Source organism: Camelus dromedarius, chromosome 5 (assembly GCF_036321535.1).
Source record: "Camelus dromedarius isolate mCamDro1 chromosome 5, mCamDro1.pat, whole genome shotgun sequence".
Lineage (NCBI taxonomy): Eukaryota > Metazoa > Chordata > Mammalia > Artiodactyla > Camelidae > Camelus > Camelus dromedarius.
This window is the reverse complement of record NC_087440.1, coordinates 23,830,213-23,845,161: the sequence shown is the minus strand read 5'-3', so window position 1 is coordinate 23,845,161 and position 14,949 is coordinate 23,830,213. Positions and strand designations below refer to the sequence as shown.

The following is a 14,949-nucleotide window of genomic DNA, read 5'->3' as shown; positions in this document are numbered from 1 at the left end:
ATACCTTTTCTCAGGAAGAAATTTTATCCACAATTATAAGAGTTAAGGCAAAAAAGACGACATGCAACCTAAGAGGTCCAATGCAGGAGAAAAGCAAAGGGAACTCCCAGTCTGATGGTGACATCCTAGGATCTCAGCTGCCCAGCAGATCTAAAGTGATCATGCCATATAAGAGGAGTTTTAGATATAACAGAAGTGTGGGGATATATTAATAATAGAGCCATTAAAAAAACCCATTAAAACAGAAGCAGCTATTTACTCTAGGTGAGAAAAATTAACAAAAAGAAAATGTATGGCTCAGCTGCAAACAATGAGAGCATAAAATACTGGTCATAAAATGAGAACACTGAATATTGGTCTTGTTTCTCAAGTGATTTAACCAAGTAATAAGAACAATTATCTTAAGTTTGGTCAGTGACATGTTAGTCTTTGGTGGGCTCCATTTTCCTCCATTCATTCAGTGAGAGATTTACCTAAATAGAAACAAGCATGGCCACGCTGAGAAAAAAAATTATATTATTTATCCTATGCTGTACCCAAAGCCACCTCTTGGCTTTTCTGACTGGCTTTGCTTACTGGCCTTCACTGTAAAAGTGAGTCATTAAAGTGGAAAGGAAGGTAGCTTCTTTACTGTCATAGTTGGACATGAATGACTGGCGGAAATCAACTTGGGTTTGGCCATCCTACTCATCCTGAAACTTTCCATCCTCATTCCTTCCCCACCCAACTCCAAACCTTGGTAATCTGTGCTCTATCTCTTGGTCTTTTAATTATAATGCTCTTCTATTTCCTCTCCATCTTCAAGAGCAGAGGTTACAAAATGATGCTCAGAGACCTATGTTTTGTTTGGCCTGAACAGGGTTTTAATTTCTTGTAAGCATTAAAAAAAATTGGGAGGATTCACGTTAAAAAAACCTAATTTCTGTCTTTTCTTGAAAAATTTTAAGGTTAAACTACACTGATTATCCATTCTGAAATGGCTACCGGGGCAAAAACTGAAATATTGAAGTGGCATATCCTTTCTAATTTCCACAATTCAAACACTCCTTGATGTCTCTCACTCCAGCCTATTTTATTCACGTATGCACTTTCCCATCCTTGCAGGCATTTGGGTTTACAATTTCTGTTCTAAGGTGTGGTTTCTACACTATAATTCTACTGGTGCAGCTTGCTTAAAGATTCATAATGGCTTCTTTTCTGCTATCACTGGTGGCCTTTGGGCAGAAGTCTTCCTTCTTATAGTTCTGTGCTGGTTGAAATTGGGGCCACTTAAATGACATTCCTGTTCTCTGAGAGGTTATGTACCTCCTATTATCCCTGGACTGTTATCCCATGAATTTCTATGTCAAAGCAGTTCTGGCTTTGCACTCTTCTGCTTGTCACTGAATTTGAGCCAAGAATGTTAATTTTGCCATCTGTAAATGTTTGACTTTGTGCTTCTATTTAAATAGTGGCTTGTGGCTATTCCTTGATTTCACTCTGAGCTCCATTAAGGACATGGATTTTTACCAGTAATAGAGGGATGTGAAGTATGCGACAGAGGAGATGCTGAATTGGTGCTTGGGAGACATGAGTGTTGGTTCTCTCCTTATCTACTCAGTAAATTTGTGATTCTGAAAATGCAGAACTAGGGAAAATCATTTCTTCATGAGTTTAAGGCTTTATAATTTTCAGTGAAATTTCCTATACATAATCTCATTTGATGTCTATGTTTTACAAATGGGGAACATTAAAGAAGAAATGATTTCCCTTGGATCATGGGACTAGCCGACGGATGATCTCAGGCTGGGATCTTGGTCTTCTAGGTTTCAGATCAGCATTCCACTATGCAATGTGGAATTCCCCAGAAGACCCTGCCTTTCTTGAGGTATGCTTTTTACAATTCTGTTTTAAAAGCCCATGATCTCTTTTGTAGCAGCTTCAATCTAACTCCCAAATGGCATTCACAATCTGAATGAAAAACTTCATGAGGAGAAGGCCTATATTCACCTCGTTTTTGCTCCTTCCATTTTTCATGGTCAATGTCATAGTGTGGACCTTACTATGGTTCACACTATCAGTGCTCCATGCTGGTGGAGCACTTAGTTAATAACACACACATACTCCAATCTCTGAATTAATTATAGGATGAGCACAAAATTTATCATCCAAATCTGGACCATTTGGTGAAAGGAAGTGGCACTATTTATTACTCATAAACAACAAGTATTAATTGGGACAATGGTTCCAATTATATAAAGCATTTGCACAGTGCCTGGCACATAGTAGGTATTCAGTAAATGGTACTTTTTGAAAGAAGCCTTACCAAAAGAGGTAAATAGATCTGATAATTGAAAAAAGAGTATACTTAAGAGCTGTTCCCTTAAAAAGTAACCCAGAGGAATGGATTTTGAGTGGAAAAACAATGTTTTCTTTTTATAATGTGGAACTTGAAGTCTATCAGACTTTCTATCTAGGAATCAAACTGGAAGTGTAAGGAATCTCTGTAGGCAAACTGACAGGTGAAGACAATTTCTAAGAAGAACTTGGTAGACAAAGATAATCATTATGAAATCAGGGATACTGGAAATAATATTTTATAACAAAATACCAGAACTCATGGAAGATCCTACTTGGTTTTCAGGTTACCTCAAAATATTTGTTATTGTTAGTCTTATTTCTTGGAGGAAGAGATCAAACTGAGAATATTTTGAAAGTAGTTTGTCCCAGTGACTTTCCCAGGGTTAGAAAACAATGCTCCCAATTTCCAAAGCCATATCCCGAGAAACACACAACTTACTCTCTCACTGGTGTTCCACAGGATTATCTGTAATGCCAGGCTGCCTCTGTAGGCTATTCTTTGCCTGAGGAGCAGGCATGCTGAGAGGCAATCCATCTTACTCCCTTCCTTCCAACTTGAGACTTGCCCCCTGATCTCTGAGGTCTGATCGCTAGTGTTTCAGCACTAGCTGCAACCCAATCCTTCAGTGAATACAGCTGAGCTAAACTAATCTAATTTTTTTAGCCTTTGCACCCGAGATATCAATCTCTTGGGTAGTTAGTGCTCCCTGAGCCAGGCATGGATTTCAGAGTCCCTTATCACTGCCCTCTTTGTGTTCTAGCCCCTAAGCTGCAAACGGCCCTGTGGGCACCACAGAGCTACACAAACATTTGTTCCCACAGCCGCCTGGCTTCCTCAGGCCAATGTGCCTAATGAGCTGGCCAGTGCCCGTAAATCAAGTCAAGCATACACAGTTCGGGCTTTCATCAGGTGAGTCCCGTTCAGCAATGCCTTTGAAGGAGGGGCCCCTGAGGGCTGCAGAGGCTGTGAGCTGCCCAAATAAACACCCCATCTCAAAGATGTTGTTCTGTTTTGCAGACAGGCTTGTCGTTAGTGGGAGGAAGCATGCTGAGTTGCCAAGTACCAGGAGCGGAATGATGTGACTTGGGAGCCAAGGAAAAGAAACACACACACACGCACACGCACACATTCACAAACCCTCCCAAAGAACTCGACTGGAGACAGGAGGAAACAGAAGGTGTGAAAGATTCATATCCCATCCTCTCACCCACTGACATGCCATCACCAGGCAGTCAGCAGAGATGGCACGTGTGGCTTCGACAGGACCTGTCATGAGAACAGACCCCCAGCAGTGCTCCAGATAGACTGATCACCAGCGTGCGGAACCTCCTCCAGTGCCTTCTCATCCTTTCCTTGCTGAAGCTCTCCCAGGCTCCTCTGCCTGTTTTGTGCCTTATCTGCACTCCTCTCATAGTTACAGTCTAGAATGTTCCACTAGTAATTTCCGATCATAAAACAAGGTGTAAAAACATATTTCTTTTCTTTACCCATCTAGGGCAAACTATTTTTCACACTGGTTTAGAATCTCTCTCCACTTAGTATTTAGCAAGAGCTTGGTAAATTTTGTATTGCTTCTTTCAAAATTCTTTAAGAATTACTCCATTTTATTCATTCATTAATAATAACAACATTCAGTAAATATTTACCCAGTACCCAAGATACATCAGTCACTATTCTAGGGGCTGGGATACAGTGATGAACATGACAGACAAACACGTGTATTCTATTGAGAGAAGACAGTGAGAAAATAGATAAATATAGGATGCAATTTCAGATAGTAATCAGTGCTATAAATAAAATTTCAGTTGGAGAGGTGACAAAGAGGGGTGGTAGCAGGGTGTTTTCAATAAGGGACCAGGCAAGGACTCTCTGAAGAGATCATGTTTAAACTGAAGCTTGTATGAAGCAAGGGAGCAAGAAACCTGAAGACCTGGGTTAAGAGCATCCTATGCAAAAGAGAATGCAAACATTCCAAGGTAGGACGAAGAGGCAACTTGAGGGACAGGGAGAAGAGAGAGGCTGAGTCACAGGGAGAGGAGTTTAGTGTAGGAGATGGGGTGAGAGGGGCGGGAAGGAGCCATGCCTCTTTGTTTATGCTATTCTCATTTCTATAATTCCTTCCTTATCATCGCTAACTCTCAAAATCCCACCCATGTTTTCAAGCCCATTCCAACTGCCGTCTCTTCCATAAGTACATTCAGAGGGAGTCATAAGGATGCAGGGATATAATTTCTGCATCCTTCACCTTGTATTAAATTTCACTAAGTGTTATAAAGCACGTTTTTAAAAGGAGTGAAAGGAGGTCAGTTTGTTCACACATTAGTTCTGCTCTCATGACTCTGCTGTTACATGGTAGGTGTGTATAATCCTTGCTTGGATCCCCTGTAAGACCTACTGGAGCATTTGTAACAAGAATTTGAATAGCCATGTTCTATTTTGTTTTTACTAGGAGAGCAGTCAACCGTTGGCTGTGTAAAATTTCACTGTTTGAGGAACTAGAAAGCCACTGGCCTCATTCTAATTCTCCTGAGAAAAGAAAGAAATGGATTCCACTGGCCTCTGTTTCACTGCTCCATTAATCACCTTCACTGCCAAATATTTCCTTTCGTCAAATTTGCAGGGCCTCTCATTAGAGACTTTCTAATGACAATTGCTTCCTTGTATATATTTCTTAAGACCATGGAATTGTCAATAACAATAATAAAAAAGTAAGTATTTTACTATCTTGAGATTGTCATCTTTACAAAGAGACTCACAGAAGTGACATACATTCTCCGGTAAGGAAAAGAACTACCTGTGTTTCTCTGAAGTGCACCTGAGCCTGGATGGGTGCACGTGACCTTCAGTTGTTCTCGCCACGTGCAGTGACCCTGAGGCAAGAACAGGCTGGCAAGTATGGAGGCTGTATGAAGGGATCTAGAGAGTCAGATGGTCCTTGAATCACATAATCAGAGGCTGGAATAGATTTGGTTTCTCTTAATAATCTTGCAGAACTGAAACAGAGAGTTTGACAAATAGGAAGGTTACTTGTGTATTAAAAACGAAATCATGTAAAGCATAGTCTAAGAATTATGGAATATGTTTAAGAAGCCTTATTCAATAGCTTAATTCTTAATTTAAAAATGACATGAATTATATGAGTCATGATATGCATAAACGTAAGGGTGCATAATCATCACTGGAATCACTGAGAAGGATCTGCTGCACGTACTAAGTGTGAGACTGAACTAGATGTGACATTACTTATCACTGTACCCATTAGGTAAAAGGCTCATTTGGAATTTTGGGGGAAAAGCATGGAAGTACACTTAGGGAAACCTTCTCCCATTATAAAATCTGGTCACTTGATTGGCTAGAATGCCGTGGAAACCAGTGTGGCCCTTGGCCAGAAGCTGAGGTGTCAAGAGGCTTCTGTGACCTGTCACTGTCACTGTCCTCTCCCAAGCCTTGTCCTCCTCCCTGTCAGAATTTCCCTTCCACCACAGTCTTGGACGTCTGCTTGTCCCCTGAAAAGTGACTTTCTCTGCCAGAGCTAGGGGACAGTCAGTGGGTGTCTTCAGATAGAATCACTTTCTACCCCCCGCCCCCACCTCCGTGGTGCACATGTGGCACTTCTGGCGCCATCCAGCTCCAGGAGTCCCTGCTCAGACCTTCTGGGCGCCTGTCAAAGACCATTTGTGACAGGACTTGAGAAAAATAACAAAGCGGCTCTCCCCTCAAACCCTCTGAGGAATGTGAAAACTGGAGTGGGGACACATAGGCTCTCTGTAACCTCAGGTACACCATGTCAGCTGCCTTCTCGGGCTGGCAGGGCTAAGTGACAGAATACAATCGAGAAACGCTCAGTTGGGCTGCATCGGGCTGGTCAGCACAGAGGATGCATTTTATTAAAGAAAGTAACAGTGTACCTCCTGCCAAGCTGAGGTAATTTCCTTCCCCTTTCTATACTTCTTAGCATTCCAGACTTATACATTTTAACAGTGTTTGCCAGAGCTCACCTGAAAAAAGCAATTCTCAAATAAAAAAACTTAGAGAAATATTTTTGTTCAGGGCCCAGACCCACAAAGAATAAACTACTGTAGGCTTAAAAACTCCCAACCTAATTTTACAACTAATTACTTAAATAAACCAAATAAACAGACCAGTTTTGTCTCACAGAAAAGAAGTCCATAAGCATGTAAGTTGCCCTGGAGCCTGACTGATTCAAATTAGAAAACACCTCCACCCCACCCCCTTCCCATCGGCCTCACATTTAGGCAATTATTTTATCTCTGAAACCAAGATGCTTAATTAATTTCAAATACATGTGTATTCATCAAACAAAAAAAGTAATCCAATGACTAGAATTGCTAAAGACATATTTAGATAAAGTCAATCTTTCTTTTTAATGAGCCTACAAGGACTTTAATTTGTTTCTGGACATTTTCATAAGACCCAGTAAGGAAACAAACTCTTTTCAGGTAAATTGCCTTTCCAAGAGCTCAAACAGGCCAAGTGATAACTCTTAACATCTGGTATATGGAAGAGCTGGTATTTCCCCTAGAATTACCAGTGGTGCAGTCACCAACTCACAATTGCAACTGATACAGGAAATAAAGGGACGGGGGAGCTAACGTTTATCATATCCATTGTGCACTGAGCCTCTGATGGGACTTTCACATATATAATCTTACTTAGACCTCTTCACACTCAATAAGGCTACCTTATGTTACAGGTTAGGAAACTGAGTGAAAGAGATTAAGTAGCTAGCCTCAAATTCCCAAAGCTAGAGTGGTCCAATATACAGTAATACTATTGTTTCCTTTTATCGATCCTTTAAAAGAATGTTCGAATCCATGAACTGTCGGCATGCATTCACTTTTGTATTCTCTGGGACCTAACCTTTATATGACACTTCTATCACTTATATAATACTCTCTTATGAGAAATCACAGGTTTTGAAGTTCATTCATTTATTCACGCATCCTTCAGTGCTATAATTAATGATAAATCTGAATATTAGTGTGAAGTTGCTTCTATGCTGGTGCAGAAGAGAATGATTGACTCTACACTGCGTCAAAGGTGCCTGTGTTGATTTTAAAGCAGTGGTTCCAATCTCCAAATGTAAAGATCTCTTTGTCAAAAAGATCTGGCTCTCCCTTTTTTTCCATGATTCTACCTCTAACTAAACTAACTAGAAGATGTTTAACATCTTTTTAATTAAGAAAATATATATCTACCATACCATTTGATATAAAATTTTAATTTCAATAACCTAATTAAATAATATTAGCAAAATTTTAATGCATATATAGGATATTGCATAGTGCCTAGGAGTCCAGACATGCGGCCTGTAACAGCATTCTCAGCCAAAGCATCAGTAGCAGGCTGACGGCGTCCACAGGTTGGGAACCACTGTTTCAAAGACTGAGAAAGAAGGGAAACGTGTGGAATGAGGAGGTACTACAACTCAGAGAGTAAGAGCTCTAAGGAGATAGTTGCTTTTTTTTTGAAAAAGGACAAAGGAGACTCACTTGGGATTGATTTAGAGAAGTTATCTCCTGGAGTTAATTTCCTGGCTGCTTATGTTAGTTTCCTGAGGCTACTGTAACAAATTATTACACACCAGGTGGCTTAAAACCACAGAAATTCATTTTCTCACAGTCTGGAAACCAGAAGTGAAATGAAGGTGTTGGCAGGGCTGTGTTCCCTCCAAACGCTCTAAGAGAGATCCTTCCTTGCCTTTTCCAGCTTCCAGTGGCTCTAGGCTTCGCTGGCTTGTGGCTACATTGCTCCAATCTCCGCCTTCATCTTCACATGTCCTTTTCTTCTTTCTCTGTGTCTTCTTCTCTTTCATCTTTTATAAGACACTTGTCACTGGATTTACGTGGACCCAGATAATCTAGGATAACCTCAGCTTGAGCTCTTTAACTTAATCATACCTACAAAGACATTCTTTCCAAGTAAAGTCACATTCACAGGTTCCAGGAGTTAGGATATGAACGATTTATCTACTGTAGGGGCCACCATTCAACCCACTACACTGTTCATCACCTCATTCAAGGCTCCTGGTTTAGTACAAGAAAAAGTATGGTGCCAAGAGTGTTAGAAGGTGATGCAGGGGACTGTGTTCAGTCATCCTAATGATCACTAAGGCCTACTCAGTTCATTCATCATCTGCCTCCTAAGGCCTACAGAAAGGTACCTTATCTAGAAATACTCTTTAAAACATGAGATAATTTTAGTTGCTTTTATCTGATTATAATAGCAATGCATGGTTATTAAAATATACTTGAAAATATTTTTTAAAAATCACAGAATGAAAAATGAAAATAGAAGAAGCTATCTATTTCAAAACTCAGAGAAAGATAAATTCTGAAATACTTCCCATCTCTGCTTCCCTTTACTTGATCCTTTACTACAAATATTAGTCTTCATCAATTAGACTCCACTGATCTAACCAAGTTCATTTATGTTTAAATTTAATCGTGTTTAATTTTAAAATAATATTAACATTTTAATATATAATGTCACTAACATCTATAATAAGGATGCAAGATTTATAAATTTTGATTTCGGAGACAATACTTGTATTTTTACAAGACGAAATATTTTCTCATAAAACATTCTATAAACTTATCACATTTTCTTTACAATCCTGCTCTCTAGTTGTATACATGAGTATATATATTATCAGATTTAATCTTTATCATAGTACTCAGAACTCTGAAGAATTTAAAAAAATAAAAGCAAAGCTTAAGCCCTCCTGGCTGGTTGGAGGGCCATTGGGACTAACAGGAGGGCTGTGGGAAGCCTGGACTCCATTCATGTGTTGGCTTGCCCCCCTGAGGCAGAGGGGAGAGGGTGTATTGAAGACTCCACCAATGGCTGCATGATTTTCTGTGACCTCCTTGGTGTGTCCCAGCCTGAGTCAAATGTGCACTTCAGCCCCACTTACTCAATGCCACATCTCAGCAATGGACCTAGGGTTGTCACAACCAGGGAGAGCACTCTGCTGTGGGATAGAGAAGTAACTTGGATGTGGGGTGGCATCTGGATGGACGAGGGGCAGCCATTGTTGGCATGTACTCAGGTAGCAGCCTGGAACTCTGACAGTGGCCAGTCTACCACAGTCCATATTCCAGATACACATCAGGAGCTGACACGGCCCTGTCTGCCCTGCAGTGTGGCTCTGCAACAGGGTAAGGGTGGCAGAGATTAGGGGAAGTGATTAGCTGTCAGGACGAAAGAGAACTGAGTAGGATGAGGGCAATAATTGCTGGCACCTACACAAGGGGGCACACTGGAGGCAGCTCAGACCTAAGTCTGTGATTGACCCAATGTAGCCCACAACCCACCATAGGCCTGCATCGGCTCCTCTTGCTTCAGCACTGCTTCCCATGGGGGCAAAGATCCCAGTGCTGGGAGAGGTGAAGCACACATTTAAAGGAAAAAGAGCCAGCACTGCCCCAACACTCAGCGCTCCTGCTTCAGTAACTTGGATTTGCCTCTGTACCCAACAAGGTGGTGAACACTGAGCAGAAAGGGTGCCCTGCCTCACACTCAGCCCCAGCCCCTCCATCTCTAGCCTCACCTCCTATCAAGGTGATAGCTGCCACCACACCAGGAGGAAAGACGTAACTTGTGTCCACAACAAATCTAGCTCTCCAACCAAAGGCACTGAGCACAAGCAGCCTGTATAGTGATGTCCCCACAAAAGGACACCCCTTCAAGCAACAATAGGTAACTGTTTCACCAAAATTCAGGGACAGAAGAAGTTAAGCAAAATGAGAAGGCAGAGAAACTGGTTTCAGTTGAAAGAACAACAAAAAATCGCTGAAAAAATATGTAATGAAACAGAAACAATTTACAAGATAAAAACATTAGTAATAAGAATGCTAACTGAATTAGGGAAAGGAAAAGAGAAACACAGTGAGAATTTTAACAAGGAAATACAAAAAAGAGCCAAAAATAAATGAATAACTGAAATAAAAAAAAACAAACTAGAAGTAAAGTACAGTACACTAAGTGATAAAGAAGAATACACAAGTGATCTGGAAGACAGAATAACAGAAATCTCCCAAACAGAGCAGCAAAAAGAAAAGCAAATTAAAAAAAAAAAGAAAACAGTTTAAGAGATCTTTGGGATAACATCAAGCGTACCAACATTCACATTATAGAGGATCCCAAAAGGAGAAGAGAGAGAGAAGGGTGTCAAAAAGTCAAAAATGTATTTGATGAAATTACGACTTAAAAATTTCCAAACCTGAAGAAGGAAAGATATCTGGGTAGAGGAATCACAGAGAGTCCCAAGCAAGATGGACCCAAACAGACTCACAGTAAAAATAGCAAAAGTTAAAGAGATAGTTCTAAAGGCAGCAAGAGAAAAACAAAGAGTCATATACAAGGGAATCCCCATAAAGCCATCAGCTGATTTTTCTACAGAAACTTTATACGCCAGTAGAGAGTGGCATGGCATATTCAAAGTGCTTGAAGGGGAAAATCTGCAACCTAGGATACTTGACCCACCAAGTTTATCATTTAGAATTGGAGGAGAGAGAAAGAACTTCTCAGGTAAGCAAAAATGGAAGAAGTTCATCAATACTAAACCTACACTAGAAGAAATGTTAAAGGGTCTTCTTTAAGTAGAAAAGAAGAAAAAATCAATACGAAGGAAAAAAATCCCACTTAGAAAAGAAAAATATATAATAATGGTTGAGGATTACCACTTAAATACACTAGCATGAAGATTAGAAGACAAAAATTGATTAAAGCCACCATAATTACAATAAACACTTAAGCCATAAACATGAAACCAAAAACATAAAAAAGAGAAGGAAGTAAAATATGTAAACCTTTTAGAATGTGTTTGAACTTACATGACTCCAGTTTAAAACAAGTAGATATAAGTCAGCATATATGAACCCCATGGCAACCACAAACCAAAAAACTTCAACAGATACACAAAAACTAAAAGAAAGGAACACAAATATCCTACTAAAGATTACCAAACCATAAGAGAAGAAACAAAAAGAAAAAGAAATGAACAGAGAACTAAGACAAAGAAGGGCATTATATAATAATAAAGGGATCAATACAAGAAAAGGGTATCATACTTATGTGTACACCCAATACAGGAGCACCTAAATATATAAGGCAAATATTAACAGACAGAGGGAGAAACTGAGAAGAGAAGAAATAACATCCAATACCACAAAGATACAAAAAAATCATAAGAGAATGCTATGAATAGTTATATGCCAACAAATTGGACAACCTAGAAGAGATAGACAAATTACTAGAAACATACACTGTCAACTTAGGAAGAAAGAGACAATTTGAACAGACCAATTGCAAGTAGTAAAACTGAATTTTTAATAAAAAAAAAAAACTTCCAGCAAATAGAAGTCCAGGACCAGATGGCTTCACAGAGAAACTCTACCAAACACAGAAAGAGCTACCATCTCTCCTCCTCAAACTATTACAAAACATTGAAAAGGACTGAACACTCCCAAATTCATTCTATGAAGCCACCACTACTGTGATATGAAGACCAGACACTACAAAAAAGAAAATTACAGACCAGTAACTGTGATAAATACATACAAACATAGTCAACAAGATACTAGCATATAGAATCCAACATTATATAAAAATGATCACATATCATGATCAAGCAGGATTTATTCCAGGAATACAACTATAGTTCAATATTCACAAATCAATCAGTGTGATAACACCACATTGACAAAAGGAAGTATAAGAATCATATGATCATCTCAATAGATGCAGAAAAAGCTTTTGACAAAATTCAACATCCATTCACAATAAAAACTCTCATTAAGTGGGTATGGTGAGAATAAATCTCAGCATAATAAAGGTGACCTATGACAAACCAACAGATAACATCATGGAGAAAAGCTAAAAACCTTTCCTCTAAATTCAGAAACAAGATAAGGATGCCCATTCTTGCCACTTCTTTTTAACGTAAGTGTTGGGAGCCCTAGCAACAGCAATCAGGCAAGAAAAAGAAATAAAAAGCACACAAATTGGAACGGAAGAAGTAAATTTATCACTATTTGCAGGCGACAAGGTACTATACACAGAAAACCCTGAAGTTGTCACCAAAGAAAAACCTGTATGCTGAAAACTATAAAATACTGATGAAAGAAATTGAAGATGATACTAAGAAATAGAAAAATATTCCCTGCTCTTGCATAGGAAGAATGAGTATTGTTAAAATCTACATATTTCCCAAAGCAATCTACAAATTTAATGCAATCCCTAGCAAAATACCAAGGAGATTTTTCACAGAACTAGAACAAATAATCTTAAAATTTGTATGGAAACACAAAAGACCCTGAATAGTCAAAACAATCTTGATAAAGAAGAACAGAGCTGGAGGAATCATGTCCCCTGACTTCAGACTATACTACAAGGCTACAGTAACTAAAACAATACGGTACATGCACAAAAAAAAGCCACATAGATCAATGGAATAGGATAAATCCATACACTTATGGTCCGTTAATTTATGACAAAGGAGGCAAGAATATACAATGGAGAAAAGACAATATCTTTAATAAGTGTTGCTGGGGAAACTGGAAAGCTACATGTAAAAGACAAAATTAAAACATTCACTAACATCACATACAAAAATAAACCCCAAGTGGATTAAAGACCTAAATGTAAGACCTGAAACCATAAAACTTCTAGAAGATGCTGTGCCCTCTTTGACATAAATTGTAGCAATATTTTCTTGGATCAGTCGCCTAAAGCAAAGGAACTAAAAGCAAAATAAACAAACAGAAACTAATTAAACATAAAAACTTCTGCACAGTAAAGGAAACCATCAACAAAAGGAAAAGACAACCTACAGAATGGGAGAAAATACTTGCAAATATGACCAATAAGGGGTTGATATCCAAAATATATAAACAGCTCATACAATTCAGTATAAAAAACCTAGTGTCCATCAACAGATGATTCTATACAGAAGATGTAGCATATATATACAATGGAATACTACTCAACCATGAAAAAGAACAGAATTTTGCCATTTGCAACAACATGGATGGACTTGGAGGTCATTATGCTAATTGAAGTAAGTCAGAGAAAGAAAAATACTGTATATCACTTATATGTGGGTTCTAAAAAATAAAACAAAGTAGTGAATATTAAAAAAAAAAAGAAACAGACTCACATGTGTAATAACAAACTAGTGGTTATCAGTGGGGAGAAGGAAGGAGGGAGGGGCAATATGGGATAGGGGATTAAGAGATACAAACTATTATGTATAAAATATGCTATAGAGATATATTGCACAACACAAGGAATATAGCCAATATTTTATAACTATAAATGAAGTATATACCTTTAAAAATTGTGAATCACTAGGTTTTACATCTGTAACTTACAGACTATTGTACATCAATTATACTTCAATAAAAAGTTAATAATCATTTTAATGTTTTTAATATAAATTTCATACTTGCTTTCCAGAAGAGCACCAATTTACACTTCAAGCAGTTCTTACCTTCTATATCCTTGCAAGAAGAGGGTATTAAATTTTTAAAGTGTTTTCTACTTTTATTGGAAGGAAATGATACTAAGCTTTATTTCATATTTTTTATTATTATTGTGGAAGGACATTTTTAAAAGAACTTTTTTTAGAATTATGCATGTTCTCTCCTGTGATTTGTTCATGTTCTTTGTGACATTTTCCACTGGGATTGAAGTGTCTTACTGATTTGAACTCTGTTTCTCTCCTCTGTAGATAGAGTGTTGTTTTAATACATAAATATGATTTTCAGAAGGAAGAAATTTCTCCATTTTTCCATGATGATAAAATGTTGCTTGCAATGCTTTTGATTTTCTCATAACATTTAATGAGGAAACATCTTATGAATGATGGAGCTCCCAAAGGGCAATATCATGATGTAGGACTGCTGTTGATAATTTGAGAAATACAATAATAAAATGGTAAGTAGCTTAGCCATCTTAAATTCATTCTGAAACAGTGTAAATAAACATTTCCTCCAAAGGAATTAATCTTAAATAATATTTTCCAATATTTCAGCCATTTCTCTTTTAAAATAAATCATAGCACATTTGGAGATGGTTATTTAATGGGAGAACATTATTCTAAATGTTCTTCTATGCATTTCCCCTAAAATTCCAGATAAGCCTTTTACCTTTTAAGTATGGTGATAAGGAATGTCACCCCCATATTAGTGCCATATTTGTATATGGAGTAAATCTTTCTTATCAATGATGTCGACTATTGTAATTTTGTACCCTTGTACTTTCGAAGTCTCAAGCTTCTGTGTATATTCCGTATGAGGCCCTGGCAATGGGACAAGCTAGTTCCATCAGCCTGGGTTACCCATTACTCTCTACTCTTTCCCATGTTTCTAAGTCTGGTCTTTTGAAATGGAACCACAAAAAATCCCTCTTCTGATAAGTCATGGAAAAGGCGGCATAATATAAGAAATCTTCTTTTGGGCTAACAATCTCCATTTCTCAAGGATAAGCAAGGAATTGAACAAAGACTGGAGACTTTTAGCATAGAACAAAGGGAGAACCTGAACAGAATGAGACTGGCAAAATATTGGGAACTTCCGAACAAC

The 14,949-nt window shown here is 38.3% G+C and overlaps 1 long non-coding RNA gene across 1 annotated transcript in view; it reads right to left on the bottom strand.

Annotated features, from left to right (window-relative positions):
• The window catches only part of LOC135321389 (uncharacterized), a 349,273-nt gene that overhangs the window by 14,700 nt on the left and 319,624 nt on the right, over window positions 1–14,949 (bottom strand). The window contains exon 5 of the long non-coding RNA XR_010381123.1: window positions 5,136–5,334. This is a non-coding gene — a long non-coding RNA (uncharacterized LOC135321389). The remainder of the gene's footprint in view (window positions 1–5,135; window positions 5,335–14,949) is intronic.